Source organism: Perognathus longimembris, chromosome 4 (assembly GCF_023159225.1).
Source record: "Perognathus longimembris pacificus isolate PPM17 chromosome 4, ASM2315922v1, whole genome shotgun sequence".
Classification (NCBI taxonomy): Eukaryota; Metazoa; Chordata; class Mammalia; order Rodentia; family Heteromyidae; genus Perognathus; species Perognathus longimembris.
Genome location: NC_063164.1, coordinates 49873911 through 49901273, shown reverse-complemented (window position 1 = coordinate 49901273; position 27363 = coordinate 49873911). Strand labels below are relative to the sequence as shown.

The following is a 27363-nucleotide window of genomic DNA, read 5'->3' as shown; positions in this document are numbered from 1 at the left end:
AAAATAAATAAAATCAACCACAAAAGTGTAAATCAAATGCTATGGTAGACTTGACTTCTGGAGACAGCATTTTCATCCATCTTTTGTGGCTTTGTTTGGCGCCATAGTCCTTTAAGTTTTGTCTTCATAAAGCCCTAACTAGTTGTAATCATTTGCAGCCTAATTGTGGACATTTATCTGCTTTTCTTATGCATAGAACATAGCTATTAAAGCTGAATGGTGATGGTGTGAAGTATAGGTTAAATTGGGTGAAATTAAAGCAAATTACTCCGGGATGTGGAAATCTGAAAATAGAAACCACCAATGATTTGCAACCCTCTTGATGATCAGCTTCACAGAACCCTAAACGACAAGAAAACTTACATATTTTAAAGTTAACTAGGTTTTTAAAAATAATATGTATAAATGTATTTTTAACTACATGCACAGCTTAGTAATGGCGGAAAGATTATTTATTTAATTCAGCTGCAGTGTTAAAAAGAACTTAAATTTCTATTTTAAATAGTACAGATTGTTTTTTAAATAAAATTTCCTTTCCTTCATTGTTACCTATAAGATTGCATTCAATTATATCAAAGATAATATCATGCTATTTTGCTATATAAGTTTTAACAAAATAACACTAAATGATAACAAAACAAATTAGCAATATAAACATAAATTAATTATATCTATAAATCTATTATTATATCTACCACATATAAATCTGCATGTGATTAGCAAAAACAAATCTACAAAGGCTTAGCCATGCATGTAAAAACATGTATTTATTTAAAATGTAAAACATTAAGAATTGTACTTTCACTTACCTAAAATGTTACTGCTTTGCTCATATATTTGGATAAAGAAAAAAATATGTCCATTTGTACTCTGCATGTTCTCTTAGGCAAGCAAGCAAAGGAGCATAAAAACTTCATCATAAAAATTTTTATACAAGCTGATTTTAAAGTAGTACAACAAGCTTCTAGCCATGAAACTAATATCATTCCTTTCTTTACTGACAGCTATGTAAAAAGATTGGTATGTGGGGAGAGTAAAGTATATGGCATGCCCCATGCCTTCAGGAAGCTTACAGTCTAGCTGGAGAAATAAGACAAGTATATACAGAAGCATGAAATGGTACCTACATAAAGAAGCTTCCTAATCTCACAGGAAGGAAAGAGCAAAAGAAGGATCAGTTTAGAGAAGACAGAGAGAAAACTTGGCTAGAGATGAGCAATGACAAGATAGAAAATAGTGCACTTATTAACAATAATGAACCTTGAATACCAGGAAGAAAATGGAATTCTCAAGAAGGCATGAATGTCTTATAAGAAGAAGTAGCATAACCAAATGCAATGGCTCCCAAGTGTGATTCACCTAATCTCTCATTAGCCATGTCACAGCTAACGGTGATAGGCCAAAGGCATATCCTCTAAAACAGTAGAGCAGTATTTCCAGACACTAGGTGTTCCCTTTTCCTTCCCTCATACCATGTTATGAAAGTACTGCTTTCTATTTAGTAAATGTTTACATTTTTGTTTTAGTTAGTATAAAGCTCAGTATTCTGCTACTGATTTTCATTTGTATATATTTTAAGCTATAATAATATGCATATCATAATTTTCTACTTTTTTAAAAGTAGACTTCCTTTCCCCCGGGTTATGATACCCAAATTCTTAGTTCCTATGGTATGTAAGGATGTAGATAATAGCTTCTCTTGAACGAAGAAAACTAGAGGAAGAAGAAATAGCAGTGACTGTCAAAAAAATTTTAGGGTACAGGTGATTTCCCCACCCTCTACTGGATTGTGGCTTACAGATTATTACCTGGGATTCTACAGTTTTAAACAAAACATGTCATTAAGCAGTTAGTTCCAGGATCTCAATGACTGGAAAAAGAAGGCCCTTACAACAATTCATTACTCAGATCACTTAAGTAATGGTGGATACGGATAGGAAAGGATCAAAAAAGAGATGCACTTTTAGAAAAGAACTTGATAGATTATATGTTATTATACAGATTAAATCAGTATGCTTTCCAAAAAAAGAATAGTTCCTACTCAGAAAGCTATCAAAAATTAAAGTATTTTCCCCTATTTTGGAGTACAGAGCTACTTAATTTAGACAAATAAACAAACTATTTTTTAAATGTTGGATTTATACTATGTTTTCTTTTCCCATAGAAACTTCAAATTGGCCCTAACTAAATCAGAGAACCATTTATCATTCTGCTTTATGACTGGTAATCTCACAAAGGGATGTATCAGCATCATTTTCATGAAAAATAAAGTTCACTATACATTTAATGAAGAGGAACTATCTTTTTTTTCATTTCTTTATTGTCAAAGTGATATACAGAGGGGTTACAGTTTCATACATAGGCAGTGTGTACATTTCTTAACCAACTTGTTACTTCCTCCCTCGTTTTCCCCCACCTCCCCCCTCCCAAGAGGAACTATCTTTATTACAATTTTGCTAATGAAATTTCATCAGAATTAACTCTCATATCAACTCTCATAATAATGTGATGTTTAATCCACATGATGAGGTATTACCGTGAAAAGAAAGATGGTATTTTGCAGTCTAGAATCAAAGTAAATTTCTAAATTTTTTAAACACCAACTTTAATAGGCATCTTTCCCACTTTCCAAATTAACAGAACCACTCATCACAACATTCAGGCTTGACAGTGATATATACAACCAACCTCCCAACTTCTATATCCTTTTCCATATACCCAAAGGCTTCTCAGGAATTTGGGTGGCTTCTGCTTAGCTTATTCTATATGCCCACTGAAACTAGTAAATGATCAAGCAAGTTATCTAAGCTGACCCAAACACAATAAATCTTAAAAACAAAAAAATGGAGTGGGAATGCAGTTAATGGGGTTTTAACTTAGGGACTCATACATGCTATATAGGTAATCTAACACATTAGTCACTCCTTTAAGTCTCTTTTTGCATTGTTTTTATTTAAACTTATAAATGATTCAGTGAGGTGAGGCTCTTGATAAAGTTTAGAACACTATTTTGTGAGAACAAATTCTATTTGTTAGAGTAAAAAGAGATCACATGGAGCCTTGGAAGTGAGGAATAGCTTTGATTTTGGGTAGAATTTGAGTCCACAGCTTTCTGATCTACCTTGTGCTGTGCTGTTACCTTAAATTTCTTTTACTGTGTCAAAGATCTCGCCTTCCTGGTGTCTGGGCTCCGACAGCTGCTGCTTCATAAGGAATCATCAGTAAGGTGATACCAGTTTTTATGGAGGTGGCAGTAATAAATTTCTAGTATGTTGTACGATCTAGGGACAGTAGCAAGCCACCGCCCAGATACTTCAAGAAAACCATATTTTTGCCTCTGTGGCACCCAGTGAGGATGATGAGGACAGTTCCTGGAGTGATGCTTGACCTACGGCCATCTCATATGTTGACCGATCGTCTCTTTGCCATGGCTCAACAGCTTCCAAGGCACATCTTCAGTAGGGCAATGCCTAGGCATTTTGCATATCTTAACCATTCTTGTCACCATCAACTGGTTTTGTGACAGTAGAAAGAACCTTCTTTTTCTTTTCAACTTTGAATTTAGCCACCAAATACTTCCTCTGGTACATGGCTTTTCTGGAATAATGAGCAGATCATGAGTATCTATTACTCTGACCAGGACTGGGTTTCAGCTGCAGTGGGACCATCCCTTCTTGGGCTTTTTAGCCTTAGGGGTAGCCTTCATCTTGTCATTAGCACCAAGCTTTTAAACTTCAGGTTTCTTCTTCACAGTGTCTGGCTTCTCAGTCTTTTCGCCTGCCATCTTGCAAGGCAGGGAAAAGCTGCATTTTTGAGATATTCTCTCTCTTTATGCCTTGCCTAGCCTGGACTGTGATCTTCCTATCTGTGCTTTTCTTTGTGTGTGCCAATTGGTTGAGGTAGGATTTCACAGAAGTTTTTATGTGGGGACTAGTCTAGAACCTCAGTCCCACACCTCTGCCTCCCTAAGACTACAGGCTTCTGCCACCATGCTCAGCTTTAAAAAAAAATTTTTTTTTAATTATAAGGCTGGGACACAGTCACTCTTCCCTGAAAAACATGAACTAAAAACCATGTGGCTAAATGATGTGTCAGTAGCAGATAGAAAGCAAAATTGGGACAAAGCTGGCCAATGCAGTATAGTGAAGGGAGGGAGGGAGGGACGAAGAAAGAGAAAAAGAGAGAGGGAGGAGAGGGAGGGAAGGAAGGGATAGAGAAAGAAAGAGACAGGATAAAACTGGTCAATGCAGAGTAGAAAGGAAAGGGAGAGGGGAAGAGAAAGGGAAATGGAAAGGGAGGACAGGACAGGAAAAGAAAAAAGGGAGTATTTGGGGATAATTCCTAGTCAATTACTATTGTGGATCAAGTACTACCTTTCCCCAGTAAGAAAAGGCAATAGACGACCTTTATTTTTTAAGACATTTTAAAATGGAACACTACTAGGACTGGAAGTATAACAATGTGTAAATTATGCTACCGACCATAGGTAAACTATTATAATGAGTACCTACTATCTCCTACTTACACAAGGACAAAATATACTGAGGTAAATTCAGGGCACAAGGACTAAATTTACTATTCATATAAGCCAACATGCCTGGCTTCAAAAATTATTAATTTTGCCATTAACTTGTCCAAGGTTGGGTAAATGACAATATCCCGCCTTCAAGTTTCTTTACCTTCCAAACAGATAATATGTACTAAGAATAAAAATATGTAACAAAATCTCTGATACAAACAAGAGAAAAAAAATGATCCTATTCCTAATTTCCTGGAGAGTCATGAAAAGGAAATTCTGTTTCTTGAGATAGGTCTTCCTTCCTATGTAGCCCAGGCTGGCCTTGAACTCACTTTGTAGCCCAGTTATGCCTTGAACTTGTAGTATTCCTACTTCAGTTTCCTGAGTGCTAGGATTTCATGTGTGTGCCAACACACCAAGTTAAAGAAAATTTATGCTGCTTTTCGTCAAAGTAACTTCTCTATGATGTCTAAAACATCACTTACCAAAGAAATTGCATTGGTGTGTCTAAATCATTTCAGTAACAGAAACTAAAAGAAACACAATTTATAAGATACCAAGAGTGCCTTTCCTGTTCTCACTGTCTAACAAATGATTGATCTTCTATTGCTGAAATGTCACCTCCTTATACTTATCAGAAGACAATATCCAATACATTTAAAAAGTCTACAGGAAGTAGAAGTGTGGCTCAAGTGGTAGAGCATTAGCCTTGGGAAAAAGACCAAGCAAGAACACAAGGCCTTGAGTTCAAGCCCCACTACTGCACTAAATAAACAAATTTAGTTTCCTCTGGAAAAAGTGAAAATATACAGCTATATGAAAAGCAAACACAAAAAACTAGGAAGCTCTCCTAGCAAGTTAACCATAGCTCACACAGTTGGAAACAGAATTTGACCTTTGAACTAGGAATGCTCAACAACAGCATCAATAACAACAAAAGACTAGCAGTCAATACCAATTCCTCTGGTATACCATACAACTATAGCTAAGCATCTACTTGAGTGGAATTCTGATCCCCAAGAGGAAATTCATTTCTATTACTAGTACATAGTGCTATTTACTTTTTACTTTGCTTAATTTCATCATCCACATAACATATAACTTAGAGCCTCATATTACCCTATTAAGATTTTATTAACATCGATTTCCTTTTAACAGGAAAATATTTTAAATTTTTCCTGTATCTCCTACTTAGTTAAGAATTTACTCTAGAAGCCTGAGAATGTAGTTAAGTGACGGAACACCTGTCTAACAGGTATGAGACTCTGGGTTTGTTCTCCAGGCATTTTAAAAAAAAAGTTAGATAATCAGTTATATAGTAACTCATGCCTATATTCTTAGCTACCCAGGAGGCTGAGATCTAAGAGGATCATGGTTCAAATCTAGCTAAGGCAGCAGTCTCTGAGACTCTATCCCCAATTAACTAATCTCCCCACCCCCTAAAAAGCAGGAAGTGGAACTGGGGTTAAAGTGATAGAGCTCTAGCCTTCCTTGAGTACAAGAGCGCAAGGACAGGGCATAGGCCCTGAGTTCAAGCCCCAGAACAGCTACAAAAAAAAAAAAAAAAGCTTTAAAATACAGATTGGGCATCTCTAACCTGAAATATAAAATGTTTTGAATGTCATGCACAAAACATTTCATATTTTGGAGCATTTCAGATTTCAAATTTTTGACATAAGCAATACTCAACTGCTAAAGGTGATACAAGTATTTCAAAATCTAAAATACCCCAAACTCTGAAACAACTATGGTCCCAATCATTTTAGATAAGAGATACTCAGTTTGTACAATCATTGTAATTTTTGCACAAGATTAACTCTTATTAAAAGAATCAATACGGGGCTGGGAGTATGGCCTAGTGGCAAGAGTGCTTGCCTTGTATACATGAGGCCCTGGGTTCGATTCCCCAGCACCACATATATGGAAAACGGCCAGAGGGGGCGTTGTGGCTCAAGTGGCAGAGTGCTAGCCTTGAGCAAGAAGAGGCCAGGGACAGTGCTCAGGCCCTGAGTCCAAGGCCCAGGACTGGCCAAAAAAAAAAAAAAAAAAAAAGGAATCAATAGGCTGGGCATAGTGGCACATGCCACTAATCTCACCTATTCAGAGGGTAGAAGCAGGATTCTGGCTCAAAGTCAGCATCAGTAACAACCAGCAAGATTCTGTCTCAAAACCAAGTCAGACATGGTGATACACCTGTAATCCCAGCTACTCAGGAGGCAGAAACAGGATGGGTACAATTTGAGGCCAGCCCTATCTCATGTACACACACACACACACACACACACACACACACACACACACACACACACACATTTTTAAAGCAAAGAAGCCTAAGGCTGTGGTACAAGTAGTGATTAATAAACTTGCCTAGGATGCAGGACCTGAATTGAACACACACGACACACACACACACACACACACACACACACACACAAAGGGAAGGGAGAAAGGGGAGGGGAGAAGAGGGGAGGTGAGCAGAGCAGGGGGGTGGTGAGCAAAGAGGTAGGTGGGAAGGCAGGGAAAAGGGGGAGAGGAGGAGAAGAGATGGGAGAAGAGGGGAGGAGAAGATGGGAGAGGAAGAAGAGACTGGAAAGGAAGAGGGAAGAGGATGGGAGGGGAGGAGAGGAAGGGAAAGAATAGGAAAAAGAAGAGATTGTTGGCAGTAAAATTGCACTGGAAAATTACCATTCCTGCCTGATCCTGGTAGAAATACACACACATACACACGCACATACACACACACACACACACACTTTAATACATGGGCCATATATAAAAAGAAGCTACGCTTGACCCATAAAAACAGTCAACTATTTTTTTTTATACCAATGACTTTGGAAATGCATGAGTAAATAAGTTTCACTGGGCACTGGTGGTTCATGCCTATAATCCTAGCAACTCAGGAAGCTGAGATATGGGGATCACAGTTCAAAGCCAGCCCATGCAGGAAAGTCTATGAGACTCCCATCTACAATTAACTACCAAAACACTGGAAATAGAGCTATGGTTCAAAGTGGTAAGAGTGCTAGTCTTGAGCAGAAAAGCTGAGGTACAGTGTCCAGACCTTGAGTTCAAGCCCCAGGATAGGCAAATAAATAAATGAAGTCTCTCATTCATATATGTATATATGAAAATTATCTTATATGTTACATATAATATGAAGTAAAATATATTGTGTATTTATATAATTGTTTTAAACATATAAAATATATGTAAAAATTTTATATATTTATGATTAATGTTAACCCCTTACTTCACATCACTATGTAAAATTAAGTAGAAACAGATGGCCTAACTTTAGCATGAAAGTTATTAAACTTTAATAAAAGAACAGCCATAATCAATAAAAAAATTAATAAACTGAACATCCTAGCGAAACTTGTCTTCTTTGAAAGACACAATGTAAAAAACAAGGTAAGCTATGGACTAGGAGAAATTTTGCAAACATACACTTGACAGAAGTCTTATATCCAGAATGTACAATTTTTCCAGTCAAATTATATATAAATAATCTAGTGGAGGATGGGAGACTATTTAAACAGATAAAAAATATCCTTCCAAGGAAAACATACAGGTGCCAAGAAAGGATACAAAAAGATGCTAAGCGCTAACCACTTGCATATACAGCCACAATGAAACATTCTTTAAAATGGATTTGAACAACTGACAATATCAAGTATTAGAAAAGCCATGGGAACTGGAACTTATATACTCTTGGTAAGAAATCAAACTGTGACAAGCTCTTTGAAAAATAGTGTGGTAGTACCTTATAAACACATGCCATATACTTCAGCAACCCAAAAGAAATGTCCACACAAGCACTTTTACACTAATGTTCATAACAATATAAATGGGCAACAATTCAAATACCTATCAATTCATGAACAGATAAGTATATTGTTATTCTATACTATTATTGTACAGCAATAACTAGAAGTAAAACATTAATGCATACAGTTACAGTATGGCTGAATCTCAAAAACATCATACTAGGTAGTAAATTACACAAAAAACTACATATTATATAATATTGTATCAAATTCTGAAATTGATAGAACTATAATTAAAAGTAGATCAGTACTTACTTGAGGACAAGGGTTTAGGGGAGAGGGTCAACAGAAAAATTACATATATTTTTAAACACTATATACTTTGATAGTGAACACATGACTGTACACACCAAACTGAACATTAAAAAAACATGTGAGGGGCTGGGAATACGGCTTAGCAGTTGAGTGCTTGCCTAGCATGCATGAAGCCCTGGGTTTGACTCCTTAGCACCACATAAACAGAAAAGACCAGAAGCGGCACTGTAGCTCAAGAGGTAGAGTGCTAGTATTGAGCAAAAAGAAGCCAGGGACAGTGCTCAGGCCCTGAGTTCAAGCTCCAGGACTGGCAAAAGAAAAAAAAAGACTAAATTTCAACTATTTTGGAATTTCAATGTGGAAGAACAGTATACTATGTGATAAATTATTAAATAATTTTCAAAATTTATTCTAAGGTTTCTAGAAATTAACTAATACATGGTTTTTAAATTTTAAGTTAATAAAACGGTAGAAAAATCAATTTAAAACACTGTTGTTGCCGTGCTGGTGGATCACACCTGTAATGTTAACTACTCAGGAGGCTGAGATGTGAGGGTTGCAGTTTAAAGTCAGCCTAGGCAGGAAAATCAATGATACTTTTATCTCCAATTAACCACCAAAAAAGCCAGAAGTGGTGCAGTGGCTCAAGTGTTACAGCACGAACCTTGAGCAAGCTCAAGACAGCACCCAGGTCCTGACTCCAAGTCCCAGGACTTGTGCGTGCACACACGTGCGCAGACACGCGCACGCAGACACACACACAAAATACTGTTGTCATAGTATATATAATTAAAAACAATTAGTGGGGAACAATTTGCTACTGAGAGATTAACTGTTTTTTTCCCAATTGTTTAGTGAGCTTTCTTAGACTCATTCTCAAATATTTAGGAGGCTTTCTTAAATTGCTTAGGAGATTCTATAGTTCTGTAGGACAGCTTCTGATATAATACTCATGTATTTTTTAAAAAGCTGAACATTCCTCTATCCACTTGGATACAGTGATAGAAATGAACAAAAACAAATTTTTGCCTATGCAAAGAAGCAGAGGAAATAACATGTAATAAACTCTGTAACTGTCACTCAGGAAAAAAAAAAAAGAACATTTATCACCAAACTGTGTAGAGAGGATTAAAACTGAGAAAACAAAAGCATTGTTTCTACAGAAACTTTAAGAAGCCATTTTATTTTGATGGCAAACTCTTATACACATTTTGTTTACCAAAGATTTCCTCAATAAAGCAGTTCATTTCTGTGCTATTTAGTTCACTGTATTTTTTTTTTTTTACAAGCACTAGGCTGAGCAAACCATAACTGGGAGAAACCATCTTATGCACATTGCTGTTGTCCCACATCATTCAGAACAAACCTTTTTAGATCGTTAACTACCACAGGAGTGCTGATTACACAGGCACCAGCAATTTCCTAACCAATGACCACCTGAACAATGATGTGTTCAGCTTCTCAGACCCTGCAGCCTTTCAAAGGTGAATCATTTCACAGTTTGGAACTAGATCTCCATAGCAACTTCCCTTTGAGGGTTTTAGAATCACCATCCAGTAATTCTATGATCATCAAGCTCAACCATTCCCAATGGTTCTTTTCACAGCAGATGGAAAAGGAAGCCTTGAAATTTTACAGTCTATTTCAAGCAATTCATCTGGCAGCCTATTAGAATTCAAAATATTTCGACCTTCAATCACAAAGCATGTTATCTGAAGCTGTGGTGATCTCAAGTCAAGACAAGCAGACGTTTTAGTCTAATCATCCATGATGAGAAGAGACTGACAAAAACTCTTAATTCAACCACCATCAAAATGCTTATTTTAACTGCATGAAAGTCTTTCAACAGGCAATGAAAACACACCATGTACCATTTTATCACAACCTTCTGTTCAAGGAAAATATGAATTCTGAGTTATTGACATGGAGCTGCACTTCTTAGACTGCTTGGAACAAATATGTTTCCTAAAAGTTAGCATAAATCCAACTGAGGATCCGTATTCTCTGTTGCAAAACCCAGAAACCATAGGAAATAGCGGCATATTTTTTAAAAGGTCAGTTTAATAAAAATCAAGTATATTCAGATTGCTTACATCTTAATTCCGTAATGATTCTGAAATAAGTTCATTTTAAAAGTATTGGTTTCAACCATACAAAAAGGCCGTACATTTCAACTTGTTACAAAATGGCAGATAAATCATACAGATCATTTCATACTTAAAAGTTCACATATATATAATAATTTAATTTTAAAAATCCCAGCATCTATAGCACCTTTAAGTATTAACCAAGTAAGGGTTTGTTTGCTGATAACAGGTTTGAACTCAGGATCTCCAGCTTGCTAGGCTGGCACTCTACCTCTTGGGACATGTCTCCAGCCAAGCCTTTTCTGGTTATTTTTTAAAGACACAGTCTTGTGGACTTTTCTCTTGGGCTGGCTTAAAATCATGATGCTCTGGATCTCAACCTTCTAAGTAGCTAGGATAATAATAAAATATATTTATTTTATATTTACGAGTTAAGTCAAAACACAGTTCCCTAAGATGAACGTACTCTAAAAATAAGCTCAATCTAAGTAAAGATTAGTAAAAGAACAGAAAAGTTAATTTTGAACCTATGTGTCTAGATTTTACATAAAGAAACACTATAAACATCAGTCCAAAGACTCTATTGTTTCTAAAAACAAAACCTCTTTATTCATAAACAAAAAATACTCGGCATACAAAATGCACACTTCACATCCAATCATACAACTGTATTTTTTAATAAATCGTGTCCATTAATTTAAACTGCACATACGTCAGTGTGCAGTTGTACATCTTAACATCTAAAGATGTGCAAAGTCCATCTCAATAAGCATATGCATTATTCTTTATTCAGTATCCTTCATCTAAATGTTATACTTGGTTTATATATTTAACTACAAAAAAGAAGACAGCAAAATTACTCAATGTTGCAGAAGTAGTTCCAAACTATTTTCAAAATCTATATCAACTCCTGATTTCTGAAAACTAAGTATTTTTTAACAGAAAAAGAAACAACATTTGCAATTATTTCAATGAGAGATCAACATAAACTTTGCTTCTCAGTAGTAGCATTATTCAACAAAGTTCAACTTCTACCTGAAAAGAATGACTATAGTAAGAAAGATGCACAGGGTATAGTGGTCCAGCACTCTTGATGCTGAGGCAGGAGGATCATGAGTTCAAGGCCAGCCTGAGGTACAGAGTGAAACCCTGACTCAAAAAAAAAAATTAGTTAGTTAAGATAAGAGAAAGAAAGATGCCATACATTATGCTTTACTTTGAGCTGGATCGATTCTAATTTGAGCTATGTAACATATTCAAAGTGTCTTAATATAAAAAGTAAATATTTATAGAAATTTAAAACAAAAATAAGGCTTAAAAGGATGAGCAAAAAAAAACTGCCTATATGTATGCGTGTATTTTTAATTTTTACTGTAGTATATTTTACTCATATCCAGAAGTAAAATATAATTCACTAAATAAAGGGTTTAAAAACAAACAAAAGACAGGTGTCAGTAGCTGACACTTGTATCCCTAGCTACTCAGGAGGTTGAGATCTAAGGATCATCATTGGAAGTCAGCCCAAGCAGGAAAGTCTATGAGACACTTATCTTCAATTAAGCACCAAAGAAGTTAGAAATGGAGATATGGCTCATGTGGTAGAGCCTTGAGGAAAAAAAAAAAAAGAAAGGAAAAAAGCTCAGGAATAGGCCCTGTGCCTTGAGTTCAAGTCCCAGGACTGGAACAACAACAACAACAACAAAGTACCAATAAAAATCCTTCATTCTCAAAATCTGCAAAGTACAGCTTTATGGTTATAGTTTAAAAAAAAATATATGAGTTGGGAATATGGCCTACTGGTAAAGTGCTCGCCTCGTATACATGAAGCTCTGGGTTTGATTCCTCAGCACCACATATATAGAAAAAGCTGGAAATAGTGCTGTGGCTCAAGTGGTAGAGTGCTAGCCTTGAGCAAAAAGAAGCCAGGGACAGTGCTCAGGCCCTCAGTTCAAGCCCCAAGACTGGCAAACAAAAACAACAATATTAGAAATTACTGACAATTAGTCCCAAAAATCAAAGACTAAATAAACAGAAGCCTCTCAAAATAGTTATAAATGATCATTCATTCTAGAATTCAGATGATTAAAGTATTTCAAGCATGATTCCCATATGATGGACATTCAAATATTGATCTATACTGGTATAACAGTGAATTTAACATAGGAATATTTAAAATTCTCATATCAGCAATTATGAAAACTACCAATGTTTTTGCTGAATTACCTGTAAAACCAACATATGCTCATGTAGGATAAACATAAAAGTGGGCACATCTACTGGTGGGAACAATAAAATAAATATCCTAAAAATATATAATCCTTAGTATGTAACACAGATCACTTATTAATTCTGAATTACAATGAATTTCATCACATCTTAATCCTTCCACTTGGCTATGAGCGTCTTAAGGATAGATATATTATAAATATTACTAACCCAGACCTTAGGGCTTTCATTCTGGTACTAACTATGATACTCAATGTTTGTTATCAATTATTATCAATTATAGTAACAGCTATAATCAAAAAATTTATGTTCCCAAAACATTTTGGACAGATAACTAAACTTACTTTTCACTTGTCAATTGTGTAACAAGAATGAGGACTATAGACTAATTTAATGAGAAAACATAATAAAATAGGAAATATTTTGAAGATCTTCATATTTTACTTATATTTTCCTTTCCTCTTCCCAACGTGCAAGAAATCAGTTAACTTATAACTACTAAATTTAACAGCATAGGGTAACCTTAAATTTATTTTATAACATATAATCAAGCAACATACTATAATTGAAGCATACTGAAAACAGCAGTTACCAGCTAATTAACATTAGCAGAAACATTTCTCTTAATGAAGATTTTTAAAAATCCAGATTCCAAAATAAAATATAATTGTCATAAGTATTATATCTGACTTACACAGGAAACCATTTTACATTTGACATAACCCTAAACAATTATAAACAAATGCAGCCATTTTTATTCTTATCAATAGCTTTATCTACATTTTGACTGCCAAGTGCTGGGAATATGTAAGTAAAACAACTACTCAGCATTACTACAGCACCAGAAACCCAGCCATACAATCTAACTACAAACATGTTGTACATAATACATGTGTCAGTGCCATATTTCTTCAATCAATATAGCCAAAGTATAGTTACTACAGTACTTTACCTCTGACTAGGGCAGCAGTCTAAAAGAAAGCAACTCTTAACAAATGTGTTATTGCTCAGATAAAACAGCAGGATACAGTACAATGGCAGAACTTTTTCCCTTAAGACAGTTGTATTTCTTTAATAATCTCCTTTCTACTGGCATATGGACACAAAACTTGAGGAAAACCCTTTTCCATTATACCAACTAACCTTATAGAATACTAACGTATGGCAATGCAAATTACATCAGAATTCTGGTATATCACTTGATTCTGACAATGTGGAAAAAGATATAAATCAAAAGAAGTAAAGGCACTCGTGTTAAGGAAGGGTGTTCATGAATGCCAGAGCTTTAAAAGTAAAGAAATGGGCTGGGGATATGGCCTAGTGGCAAGAGTGCTTGCCTCGTATACATAAAGCCCTGGGTTCAATTCCTCAGCACCACATATATAGAAAATGGCCAGAAGTGGCACTGTGGCTCAAGTGGCAGAGTGCTAGCCTTGAGCAAAAAAAGAAGCCAGAGACAGTGCTTAGGCCCTGAGTCCAAGCCCCAGACTGGCCAAAAAATAAAAAATAAATAAAAGTAAAGAAACATACCCAGGTACTGGTAGTTCATGACTGTAATCCTAGCAACTCAAGAGACTGAAAGCTGAAGAACAGCGTTCAAAGCCAAACCAGGTAGGAAAGGCCAGCAAAAAGTTGAAAGTGAAGCTGTAGCTCCTGTGGTAGAGTGATAAACTTAACCAAAAAATCCCAGGGACAGTGCTCTGGCCCTGAGGTCAAGCCCCAGGACAGGCGCCAAAAGGGAGGGGAGGAGGCAACATATTCATTATTGGTGGTATGTGTACCACCAGATTCAAACAAAAAATATTTAGGGGAAAACTGTCTATAGATGTAAATTTTCTCATTGTCATTACTAAATGATGCATAATAGCTATTTACTCATATCATATTATAATCTAGAGACCATTTAAAGTATACAGAAAGACTACATAGATTATATGCAAATACTATGCTGTATATACAACAGATTTGAGCAGTTTCATGGGACCCTAACCTAATCCTTTGGGAATACCAAGGATCCACATAATATGCTTCCATAACAACTTACTAACAACTAAAACCCTTAAAATGTGCACACATTTTGACACAGTAATTTCTCAGTTTAGAAATATATACCAAAGGGGAAAAAATCAGGTACTTCATAAATCAGGCACTACTGTACACAGACTTACACAGAGATTTGCAGCATCGTTTTGCTACCCATTCAACCATTAAGGAACACACATGTGCCCTTTATTATGGCATTTACATTGTGGTAGAGCAAATCAGAAGACAGACAAATGATTTGCTAATGGTTCATCAAAGAAAATGGTGGAAAGGGAACATTAGTCAACATGGAGATCATCTGTGACATAGACATGAACATTCAAGAGCTCTTTTGCCTCACTGGAGTAGCTTAAATACAAACAGGCCAGGCACTGGCAGCCCTCACTTGTAATCCTAGCTACTCAGCAGGATGAAATAGGAGGATCAAGGATCGAGTGGTAGAGTGCTAGCCTTGAGCACAAAAGCTCCAGGACAGCACCCAGGCCCAGAGTTCAAGCCCCAGGACCGGGGGTGGGGGGGGGGTGGGGGGGTGGGGGGGGGATAGGTGGGTAACACATAACATGAATAAGTTGTAAAGGATAACAGAAATAAAGCTGTACCTGGGGGTGAGTCACAAGGATTAAGGAAGATTTCTGCTTTGCTTTGTTTTTGTTTTGAAAGATATTACAGCATGTCCGCATGTTCATAGGAACAAACCAGGAGAGAGAAAATAGGTACAGAAAAGAAGGCCTAACAGCAGGATCACAGTCCTAGATGGCAGGGAGGATAACCAAAGTAATGTACAAGGAGTTGGGTTGGCCTTGGCAAAGATAATTCATGGTGTCATAAAAGGTTGGGAGGGAGAGGGGACAGAACAAATGATGCAAGTGGATGTAGTATAGAACTCAAAAATATTAGGCCAAACTCTGGTTCAGGGCCCTGGTATTTGCTTTGCCTTCGTTCTCAAATAATAACATGGTTTGTATCATTGCTTACTTCAGTCCTTTAATCAAATGTCAATCTCTCAATGAGTTCTGTAGTGTTAAAAACTGCAAATCCACCACAATCATTACTAAACTATCTTCCTTCCTTCTGTAATTTGCCTCAAATATTTATTATTTAACAAAACGAACATGTTGTACTTTTGCAGGGGGTAAGGGGTCATGGGGCTTGAACTGGGGGCCTCATTTTGCAGGGGGTAAGGGGTCATGGGGCTTGAACTAGGGGCCTCGAGGCTGTCCCTGAGATTCTTCTGGTCAAGGCTACCACTCCCCCACCTTGAGCCACAGCACCACTGTCTGGCAGTTAATTGGAGATAAGTCTCAGACCTTCCTGCCTGGGATGGCTTTGAACTTTGATGCTCAGATCTCAGCCTCCTGAGTAGCTAGGGCCTGGACACTGTCCCTGAGCTCTTCAGCTCAAAGTTAGTACTCTACTACTTGAGCCACAGCATTACTTCCAGTTTTTGGGTGGTTAACTGGTGATAAAGGTCTCACAGACTTTCCTGCCTGGGCTGGCTTTGAACCTCGATCCTCAGATCTCAGCTAGAATTACAGGCATGAGCCACCAGCACCTGGCTATGTTTTACTTTTTATACACCTTACTTATTGTCTATCTTCCCCTTTGGATATATGCAGTTAGAGTAATTACTTTTTGTTTCATTTATTCACTATCAAATCTCTGAGCAAATGAACTGTTGAAAGGAAAGGAGGTCATTCTTTTTTTATTACTTCTGTTTCCCCAATAAAGTAGAAACTGAAAAAAAAGAGAATAAGGCATCTAAGTCATTTAAAGAGAATGAAAACAGAAACAAATATCTGGCATTGAAGTGTGGCAAGTTGCTATATAATGTAATGCTACACAACCATTAAAAATAAGTGACACAGGGGCTGGGAATATGGCCTAGTGGCAAGAGTGCTTGCCTCCTACACATGAAGCTCTCAGTTCGATTCCCCAGCACCACATATATGGAAAACGGCCAGAAGGGGCGCTGTGGCTCAGGTGGCAGAGTGCTAGCCTTGAGCAAAAAGAAGCCAGGGACAGTGCTCAGGCCCTGAGTCCAAGGCCCAGGACTGGCCAAAAAAATAAATAAATAAATAAGTGACACATTGATTAAAATGCACTGTACATAAAACTGATTTAATGGTATAACTCCTTTGTACAACTACTTACAGATAATAAAGACTTTTAAATATATAACACTCCATTTGCAATGGAAAAGTATCAGGGTTTTTGACTAATGGGGGTTTAAAAATCAAACTCATACATAGCCCGGCACTGGTGGCTTAGTTACTCAGGAAGCTGAGATCTGAAGACCTCAGTCTGAAGCCAGCATGGGCAGGAAAGTCTATGAGACTCCTTTCTCCAATTAACTAGCAAAAAGCTGAAAATGGAGGAAGTGGAAGGGTGCTAGCCTTTAGTACAAAAGCTCAGGGACAGTACCCAAACCTCAAGCTCAAGCCCAAGGACCAGCACGCGCACACACACTCGCGTGTGGGCACGTGCACGTGCGCGCACACACACACACACACACCCTCATTAGATCATTTGCATTTCAAAGTATATGTAGTATTTTATAAGTACATAAACTTATTACTGATGTATTTTTTTTAAAGACTGGTATACATGTATTGAATACAAAGACATAAAAATCATGAATCTAGGCTACTGAAGTCAAAAGACTCCAAAATAGAATTGGCTTGATGAACAAAGAAGTTTTATTTCTCTTTAATGACAATCTTTTTTTTTTTTTTTTTTTTTTTTGGCCAGTCCTGGGGCTTGGACTCAGGGCCTGAGCACTGGCCCTGGCTTCTTCTTGCTCAAGGCTAGCACTCTGCCACTTGAGCCACAGCGCCACTTCTGGCCATTTTCTGTATATGTGGTGCTGGGGAATCGAACCCAGGGCCTCATGTATACGAGGCAAGCACTCTTGCCACTAGGCCATATCCCCAGCCCGTTTAATGACAATCTTAAAATGAATGGCCAACTTGCTGGGGAAGCTCTGTTCCTTATAGTTATTAATAAATCTAGGTTCCTCAAAATCATGGCTTTGCTGCTCTCTAAGATACTGTCATCATTTGCAGGGTCTATATACCAGAAAAAGGCAAAAAGAAGCAGGATGATAGCAAGTTTGAGTCCAGCCTGAGATACATAAAAAGACCCTGCCTAAAAACAAAACAAAACAAAAAGGACAACTTCCAGAGAAAACAGAGACAATACCTTGAGATATAGACCAAAAATGTGCTGTATAACTTCCTTTCATAATCCACTGCTGTCAGCACACATGTCCATCCTCAGTGTAAGTTGGAAAATGGAGTAAACAATATAATAAGGATGACACATAGGATGTGCCAAGAAAGACCATACTTGATAACTAGTAAATGCCACCAACAGGTAGAGGAAAAAGAAATTATCTAGACATAAACAATTGTTAACATTTGAATATATATTTGAGATTTTTTTCAAGAGAACTTTTTTAAAATTACAAAACCCCAAATATTGCTTCTTCACTTCAAGTGTCATAGACAATTATTCACTTTACATCACCTCTACAGTATCCCAATGAACTAATGATAACCATTTAATTTCTCCTAATCTGTATTTTACCCAATGAGTCTTTCTTCAAAACCTACCTTATCTATAGTTTCCCCCATGACGAATTTTATGAATTAATCCTGCTAATGCTGAAATTATTAGTAATTTTGGGTTGAATTCTTTAGTGCGTAATTTGAATGTGAATATAAACTAGCCTGGGAATTTCAGATATGTAATAAGCCTTATAAATTCAACTTAGTATTAGTCACTAAGGAACACAAAAATTTTCACCATTTCTCTTGAGTATTCCCTGTAGTAGTACCTACTAAAGAATAGGCAAAGAGACCACATATGATGGCTCCCACACGTATTTCCAGCTAGTTGGAAACAGAAGGATCAAGGTTTGAGACCAACTCAGGCAAAACACACACACACACACACACACACACACACACACACACAGTGTGCATACATGCACACAAATAGAACTTATGAGACCTTATCTCAAAGAACAAATGAATGTAGTGGTACCTGCCTATCATCCTATCTACAAGGGGCATAGAGACAAGGCCAGGCCAAGTAAAAACCATGAGTAATAGGATGCTTCCTGAAAAATAACTACAGAGTGGGATCCACATGTTTTGCTCCATACACAAAAGCTCTAAATGGAAAGAGATTTACAAATAAAAAAGTACCAAACAAAGACAAGGTGACTTATATTAAAAGAGACGTTCATAACTGTTTAAATGAAAACAAAAAACCCACAACACTTCAATTATACGACATACCACAGTTAAAACACAAATGACAAACATAGAAAACAAATCCACAATTTATACAATGTATGGCTAACATACCCAATGTGTAAAGAATTCTTAGTCATAAAAGAAAAACAACTCGGGCTGGGGATATGGCCTAGTGGCAAGAGCGCTTGCCTTGTATACTTGAAGCCCTGGGTTCGATTCCCCAGCACCACATATACAGAAATTGGCCAGAAGTGGCGCTGTGACTCAAGTGGCAGAGTGCTAGCCTTGGGCAAAGAGAAGCCAGGGACAGTGCTCAGGCCCTGGGTCCGAGCCCCAGGACTGGCAAAAAAAAAAAAAAATAGACTATGGGGCTGGGGATATGGCCTAGTGGCAAGAGTGCCTGCCTCATATACATGAGGCCCTGGGTTCGATTCCCCAGCACCACATATACAGAAAATGCCCAGAAGTGGCGCTGTGGCTCAAGTGGCAGAGTGCTAGCCTTGAGCAAAAAGAAGCCAGGGACAGTGAGTGCTCCGGCCCACAGTCCAAGCCCCAGGACTGGCCAAAAAAAAAAAAACAACTCAATATGAAAATGGGAAAGCAACAATCTATAGAAAAATATAAGTATTTCTTAAATTTATGACAAGATATTCAACCTCATTCAAAATAAGGAAAGCAAAGTCAAATTACACCACAAAATCAATTCTCTCTTAGTGAACTTCAAAAAGCCCTAAGTTTATCAGAGGTTCTCCTGTTGGAAAGAGAGCTTGAAAGATATTTGATGGAGTCAGAAGAGTTTGACAAGCAAGAATATGAACATTTGAGTTGAAATCAAAGCATTCCTTCTCATAGGTGGGGTTCTCAAATACAAGGGGTAATGAGGGAATCCTGCCAGATAATGTAGTAAAGGCAGATGGATATTTTCCTGAGTTGATAGCTTTATTTACCCTGGTCTACAGGCCTAGCTCTCAGAAGCTTGCCCCTTTTCAAAATGTCTATAGTTTCTGCTCATATGTGAAATCTTTAGACCTAAAATGAGGAGGAGGAGGATGACAGTAATAATATTAATAACAACGATACATATGAAAGAGTGAGAAAAGTTATCTATGTTTTCCTTCATTTATTCCATTATTGTTCTTTGATAAATCTATCTAAAGAACTTGCTTTAATATTTCTTATAGAGTTGGCCTACTGGCAATGAATTGCTATTTTTGTCTGGGGGAACAAAGCTATTTCTCCTTCCATCTCAAAATAAATATATTTGTGTTAGATACAGATTTCTGAGCTAAGTTTTTATAGCACTTTAAAAATGTCACATCAATGTCTCCTAACTTCCATAGTTTCAGATAAAATGTCAACCAACAGATTTTAGATCTCATTCTGCTCTTGCTCTCACCCAGGCTTGCCTACATCTACTGGCATTTCCCCTACCCCCTCCCCCCACAACCCCAGTTGTTGACAGAAATGTGTGTGTGTATGTATGTGTGTGTGTGTGTGTGTGTGTGTGTGTATGTGTATTTGCCTTGCTTGCAATTCTTTGAACATCTTGGACCTGTGGTTGGCCTCATTAATTTTGGAAAATCATTGGTCATTATTTCTTAAAATACATAATGATGCTTGGACAAAATGGACTACATATACAGCTGAGGTTGTGTAAAACTGTAATGGAGGTAAAAAGTTCCTATCACTTAACTGGGATTATTTGTTGAGACAGGGTCTCTCTGCATAACCCAATTTAACTGAAAATTCTCCTGTCTCTGTCTCCAAAGCACCAGGATTAGAAGTATCATCTAGTGTCTTTATTGTACCTTTCCTATGTTTTCAGACACAAACACCATTTCCTATAATTGCCTATAGTATTCAGTCCATTAACATGTTGTACAGGTTTACTCTATAAGCAACAGCCTATACCATATAACCTAGGCATGGAATAGACCATATATACTTATGTTTTTATAAGCACACTCCGTGTTTACACAATAAAGAAATCACCTAATAATGATTCTCAAAATATACCACTAATCAGTAAGTGACAGACTGTATTTCTTCATTCCCGTTCATTGCTCCTCTAAGCTCTTTCTCCCCATTCTTTTATTTCAATTATATGCATTAAGATTTTTTGAAGGTTTCCTATTACTTTTAGATGTTTGCTGTTTTTTTCTCCTTGTGTTTTAGTTTTAAGTCACTGCTACTAGTTCACCTTAAAGTTTCACTGATTTCTCACTTCATGGGCTTTATGAGTCTAAAAGCACTCTTTATCTGTCATTGTGCTTTTTACTTCCAATTTTTCCATTGATTCATTTTTCCCCTTTCACTGCTGAAATTATGCATCTGACTGTGTATGTTGTTCTATCTTTCATTTACAGCCATTAAAAATATGAATTACAATAATCATGTTTCTTCTGAGATAGTCTTAATATCTCTATCATATCAGAAGCAAGTTCCAATTATTGTTTTTCCCCTAGACACATATTTCTTTCCTCCTTTTATGCCTTATTTATTTTGTTGTTGCAAGCAAACTATCTTGTATGGGACAGCGGAGACTAAAGTAAATAGTTCTTATGCTTAAGAAAGGGATAGTCTGATAATCTCTGTTCTGACCAAGCTTTAGCCTTAGTCATATGTCTCTATGTCTTGAGGTTTTATCTTTTCCAATTTTTTCTTCATACTTTCAAGTCACAGTTATGGTCCTGAGAAAGTAGGTACACTACACCACACTTACCCATTCTAACTTTTATTCCTCCCTGCTACAATAAATCTCCTCAGCGTTCTAAAGCTGTTCTTCCACTCCTTTGTATCCTCTCCATTCACTGTAGATAAAGAGCTATAATAAAGACAGAAGAACTTAGTGGTTCCACCCTAGGTTGTATGCCACAAGGCAGAATTTTGAGGACTGTCTCCCATTACTCATCTCCTGGGTTTCTTACTGCACCCACTAAAGTCAGGAGAAAAAGGGCACACAAATGAGAGCAAAATCTCCATTTCCCTCATAGCTACAATTATCAGCATGAGCCAGGGCAGGCATCTTCCTGTTTTTTTATTAGTATTTGTAAAACTATTTCCTCTGGTAAGACACTAAAACTTATGTGTCTCTAAAATAAAAATCATACCATAAATAACCATTTGAAGACATGCAACAGTTAAAAGTTCATACACTTTCTGCTATTTTACTTATTATCATGCTTAAAAGATACTATAGTTGTAATTTTATTATTCAGATTTCACTGCACTATTTTCCAGTTGCATGCATGAAAAAATTTAAATATGCTGTCTTCATATAGTAACTAATCCAAAATAGAAAACTATCCTTGCTCCAACTGAAGTCCCAGGGACAGATGTACTGATTAGAGATTTCAGCAACATTACCAATGTCTAAAAGGCCTTCTGAGGCAGATGTTCCATCTCATGACTCAGTTAACCATTTATTTATATACTAATGTCCACTATCTTGTATCATTCACATCAAAGCAGCCAAATAGTGAAAAGAAACACCAAATTACATTCATATACATATAAAGTTCTCATTTAGATTTAAACCGTTTCTAAAAAGAACAAAAAGTCCTCTCCACAATACTTTTCTGCTTTTTAATCATTGAATTTATAGTTTCTATATGCAAATTAGGATTGAGGTTTACCAAGCCAATTACAGAGAAATATCCCAATTTACACTAGTAAATGTCTTTATACTTTTTTTTTGCCAGTCCTGGGGCTTGGACTCAGGGCCTGAGCACTGTCCCTGGCTTCTTTTTGCTCAAGGCTAGCACTCTGCCACTTTAGCCACAGCGCCACTTCTGGCCATTTTCTGTATATGTGGTGCTGGGGAATTGAACCCAGGGCCTCATGTACATGAGGCAAGCACTCTTGCCACTAGGCCATATCCCCAGCCCAATGTCTTTATACTTAACCTCTTACCTATTATTAAAATAAAAACTAGTGACATTCTAGAAGCTTTTTAGAAAGTAGATGATAACTTGCATTAAGTTAATTTATTCAATTCTTTCTGAAACCTGTTCAGTAAAATAACTATATGCATAAAACAAATAAATTGAAATAATATCAATATACTAATGCTGTTTATGCATTTATTACAGGAATTACTTAATATCAAAGGTTAAAAAAAATTGGACTCCTTGGAAGTCACTGGGAGAGTTCTCTGAGTAGCTGGAGTGAGTGCTCCTAGGAGTTAATGTTAGTAAAATAAAAGAAGTTATCTAATAGTCTAAATATTTATTTTAGTAGCAATCTTAGGTATTAATCAACTATACTTTGTCCCTTTTAACACAGGAAAATAGATAAAAATAACTGAAAAACCTTTTTAGCAAGGAATTTCAAAAGTAGGATTTTATATTAAAATGATAGGGAATACATCATATTAGGAGGACTTCATTTGACAATCAAATTCTGATATTCCACATACATGGAGGTTACTATATTTTATGTTAATATAATATTTACTAAAGGTAAAATTTTGGAAAAAACTTTAATAACAACCACTGTGTTTGCTACCAAAATAGAAAAAATCATGAAATTGTCATGTCAAATAGTAGTGAATAACTGCATACATTCAGTAAATAAATCTCAGTTCAAGCATGGGCAGAAAAGTTTGTGAGATTCTTATCTCCAATAAACTACTCAGAAAAAGCTGGAAGTGCCCGGAATTCAAGACCCAGGACCAGGAGAGAGAGAGAGAAAGGAGAGAAAGGAGAGAGAGGAGGGAGGGAGGGAAGGAGGGAGAGAGAGAGAGAGAGAGACAGACAGACAGACAGACAGACAGAGAGGAGAGACAGAGACAGAGAGATGGGGAGAGAGAGAGAAAGAGAGAGAGAGAGAGAGAGAGAGAGAGAGAGAGAGAGAGAGGAGAGACACATTAAACCATTTCTTTCACTAGCTGCCAAGAGGTATTGTTACCAGTTCAATAAAAGTTAGCTACCATTTTTGTTTTTAGCTGGTATATGCCTATTACAGAAAATCAGGTACCAATCATCATCCAAACCACTGCCAGAGTATTCATTCCCAACAACCATCTAGCTAAGTCCTTTAGGAGTATCACTCTGGAGGCTTATCCAGTTGTTTCCCTATAATGGTCTCCTAGCACCTTCATTTTACTCTCCACAAGGCACTGTTACTATATTACTAATTTCATTAAGATATATACACTTTAAGTTGTTCCTGATGTATATTGTACAAGCGTACATTTAAAGTTGCACAAAGTATGGTTGGTTTTTTTTTTTTTTTTTTTGCCAGTCCTGGGGCTTGAATTCAGGGCCTGTGCACTGTCCCTGGCTTCTTTTTGCTCAAGGCTAGCACTCTATCACTAGAGCCACAACGCCAGCTTTTTCTATATATATGGTGCTGAGGAATCGAACCCAGGGCTTCATGTATGCCAGGTGAATGCTCTACCACTAGGTCATATTCCCAGCACAATTTCTACAAGAGGCAAATTCAAAAAAAATGACCATGCCAAGTAACAAGAGCCATTAAAACTATTCCTGGGAAGACAACTTGACCTCCCCAGGATGGAGAGAAAAAACTGATTCTACAGGACATGCTGTTGCTGTTGCATGGAGTTCTTAGAAGCCCGTCACTCCTCCTATTGTCAGAGCCAGAAGTGGCACTACCAAGTCATAAGTTCAAAACTATGCTACTAAAATAGGAAAACTATCATGAAATGGGTAGTTGTAAGTATTGAGGTAAATTTTGCAAAAGGACAGTGAGAAGGAAACAAGACTCTCTGTGATAAAATGTAAGTTCTCATCTGATTCATTCATGTAAGATGGGCATAACAATGAATGCATTGGTTTTCAAAATCAAGACAAGTCTCAATACTTAACATTAAGATAATAAAAAAAAGTTCTGACAACTAAAAACAGTGTGGCTCAAACATGATGCTTGAAGATCAAGTATCTCCATGACCTTTAGAAGCTACCCTAACATCCCTGAATAATTTCAACTTATTAATGATACAAGAGTTACTAACCCCTACAGTTGGCTATTTTGGATAGACAAGAAAGATATGGCATTTAAAATAGGTCAAAATATTTTTTTCTAGAAAAAAATGAGAATGCTGTAATCACCATGTGAGACCACCATGGATGTAAAAATATGTTCAAATAATTAAATCATAAGTAGCTAGTCAACTGAACAGCTTCATACAACATTACAATGCAAAATGGAAAAAACTGTTCCTTACTGCTTAGACATTTTCTACAGTAAACAGAGATTGGTTATTAGAATGCACTGTAGATGTAAATGAGAGCCACTGCATCATTGCTTAACCCACTGAATTTGTACTGAAGAAACAAAGCAAGCATATGGGTTTTGGTCAAACTGTTTACTGCAATCCAATATTAGATAAATTTAATGAACACTGCTGAAAAGAAAATTATAGGACCCAAAGGAAAAAGCTCCACTATTTCAGAATACAATCAAAGACCATTTTATATTAGCAATTTGTGTTTAAGCAAAAACGTGTGATAGGCTTATGGTGTGGGGGTAAGGTGAGCACTTGAAAACAATACTTTATGTTCATGGTAATTAAAAGTGATTTACCAAACATATAAACACCTAACTTAACCTAAGGGTGTGGGGCAATTAAATGAAGGCATTTTTACCTTCTCATTTATTACTTCCATAAAGCACTAAAGCCTTGAGGGCTATAATTCCATATAAACTAGAAAAGCAACTTAAAACTATTTTCCATCACTCTCACCTTCATCTCTTTTTAGCCAAACAACAAAATTAAAGGAGCTCTCTGGAATCTTATTGTTAAAGTTCTAAGTATACAACTCAGACATACGAAATTCAAACAGATACAGAGGAACAGTAATATAAAACAGAATGAAGACGCATCTGTCATTAATAACAAAGGAGAAAGGACAAGGGCTTTTATTTTTTCTGTGCCAAAAATTCTAACCATGTGTACAGAAATCATCTATATGGATTGATCTTAGCTGTATCTCTGTAAAAACTTGCCTGAGCTGCTTAAGAGGCCCAAAAGTGGAGAAACGTGCAATCATACAAAGGCTTAAAGACATGTTTAGAGATGTCAGTGTTTTCAAAGAATTATAAAACTGCATAGACCTTTCAAAAATAAATGAAAAGAAAATGGCATCAAAATCAGACAGTACAGGGGCTGGGAATAAGGCTTAGTGGTAAAGTACTCATCTCGCATACATGGAGCCATGGGGTCGGTTCCTCAGCACCACATATCTAGAAAAAGCCGGAAGTAGTGCTGTGGCTCAAGTGGTAGAGTGCTAGCCTTGAGCAAAAAGAAGCCAGGGACAGTGCTCAGGCCCTGAGTTCAAGCCCCAGGACTGGCAAAAAAAAAAAAAATCAGACAGTACAACTAGCAGTTGTTTTAAAAACTGAAATCCTAGCCAGGCGCTTGTGGCTCACACCTGTAATCCTAGCTATTCAGGAGGCTGAGATCTAAGGATTGAGGTTCAAAGCAAGCCCAGGCAGGGTTATTTATCTCCAATAAACCACCAGAAAACTGGAAGTAGTGTTGTGGCTCAACGTGATAGAGCCACTAGCCTTGAGCTGAAGAGCTCAGGGATAGCATCCCAGTCCCAAGTTCAAAGCCCACAACAACAAAAAAACACCTGAAATCCGGTACTTACCGGGGATTTTTTTGTGTCTATATGTGTTGGTCTAGGGGCTTGAACACAGAGCCAGGGTGCTGTCCAACCTCCAGCCCTTTTTTATGTTATTTTTTGTTTTTGAAATAGAATTTCATAGACTTTTCTGACTAGGGTGACTTTGAACTACTTATTCTCTAAATCTCAGCCTCATGAGTAGCTAGGATTACACATGAGCCACGGGCATCCAGCCTTCTGTGCTAGATCTTTGTAGACTACACCAAAAATAAATTATTAGACAAATGAAAACAATTTTAAAGACATAAAAAGTATTAGGAAATTTTTAATTATTTGATTTAAGGAACCCAAAAATATTATTCAAATTGCTATAAAATTTTCCAAATGCTCATCCTCAATTGCTATAGTTATTTAGTCAAGGATCAATAGCAAAAGCACTAAACCAGACCACATATCTAACTTGAGTTTCTTTGGTTTGCATTAATTTGATCATTACGTTATTTCTATAAAGTGCACACTTGACCTGAGTCTTACCCTAAACCTTTTTAT

General features: G+C 36.8%; 1 protein-coding gene and 1 pseudogene across 1 annotated transcript in view; both read right to left on the bottom strand.

The window, feature by feature from the left end:
- Window positions 1–27363, bottom strand: part of Ola1 (Obg like ATPase 1) — a 116647-nt gene that overhangs the window by 75073 nt on the left and 14211 nt on the right. The window lies entirely within an intron of this gene.
- On the bottom strand, window positions 2526–4173 carry LOC125350546 (annotated as a pseudogene).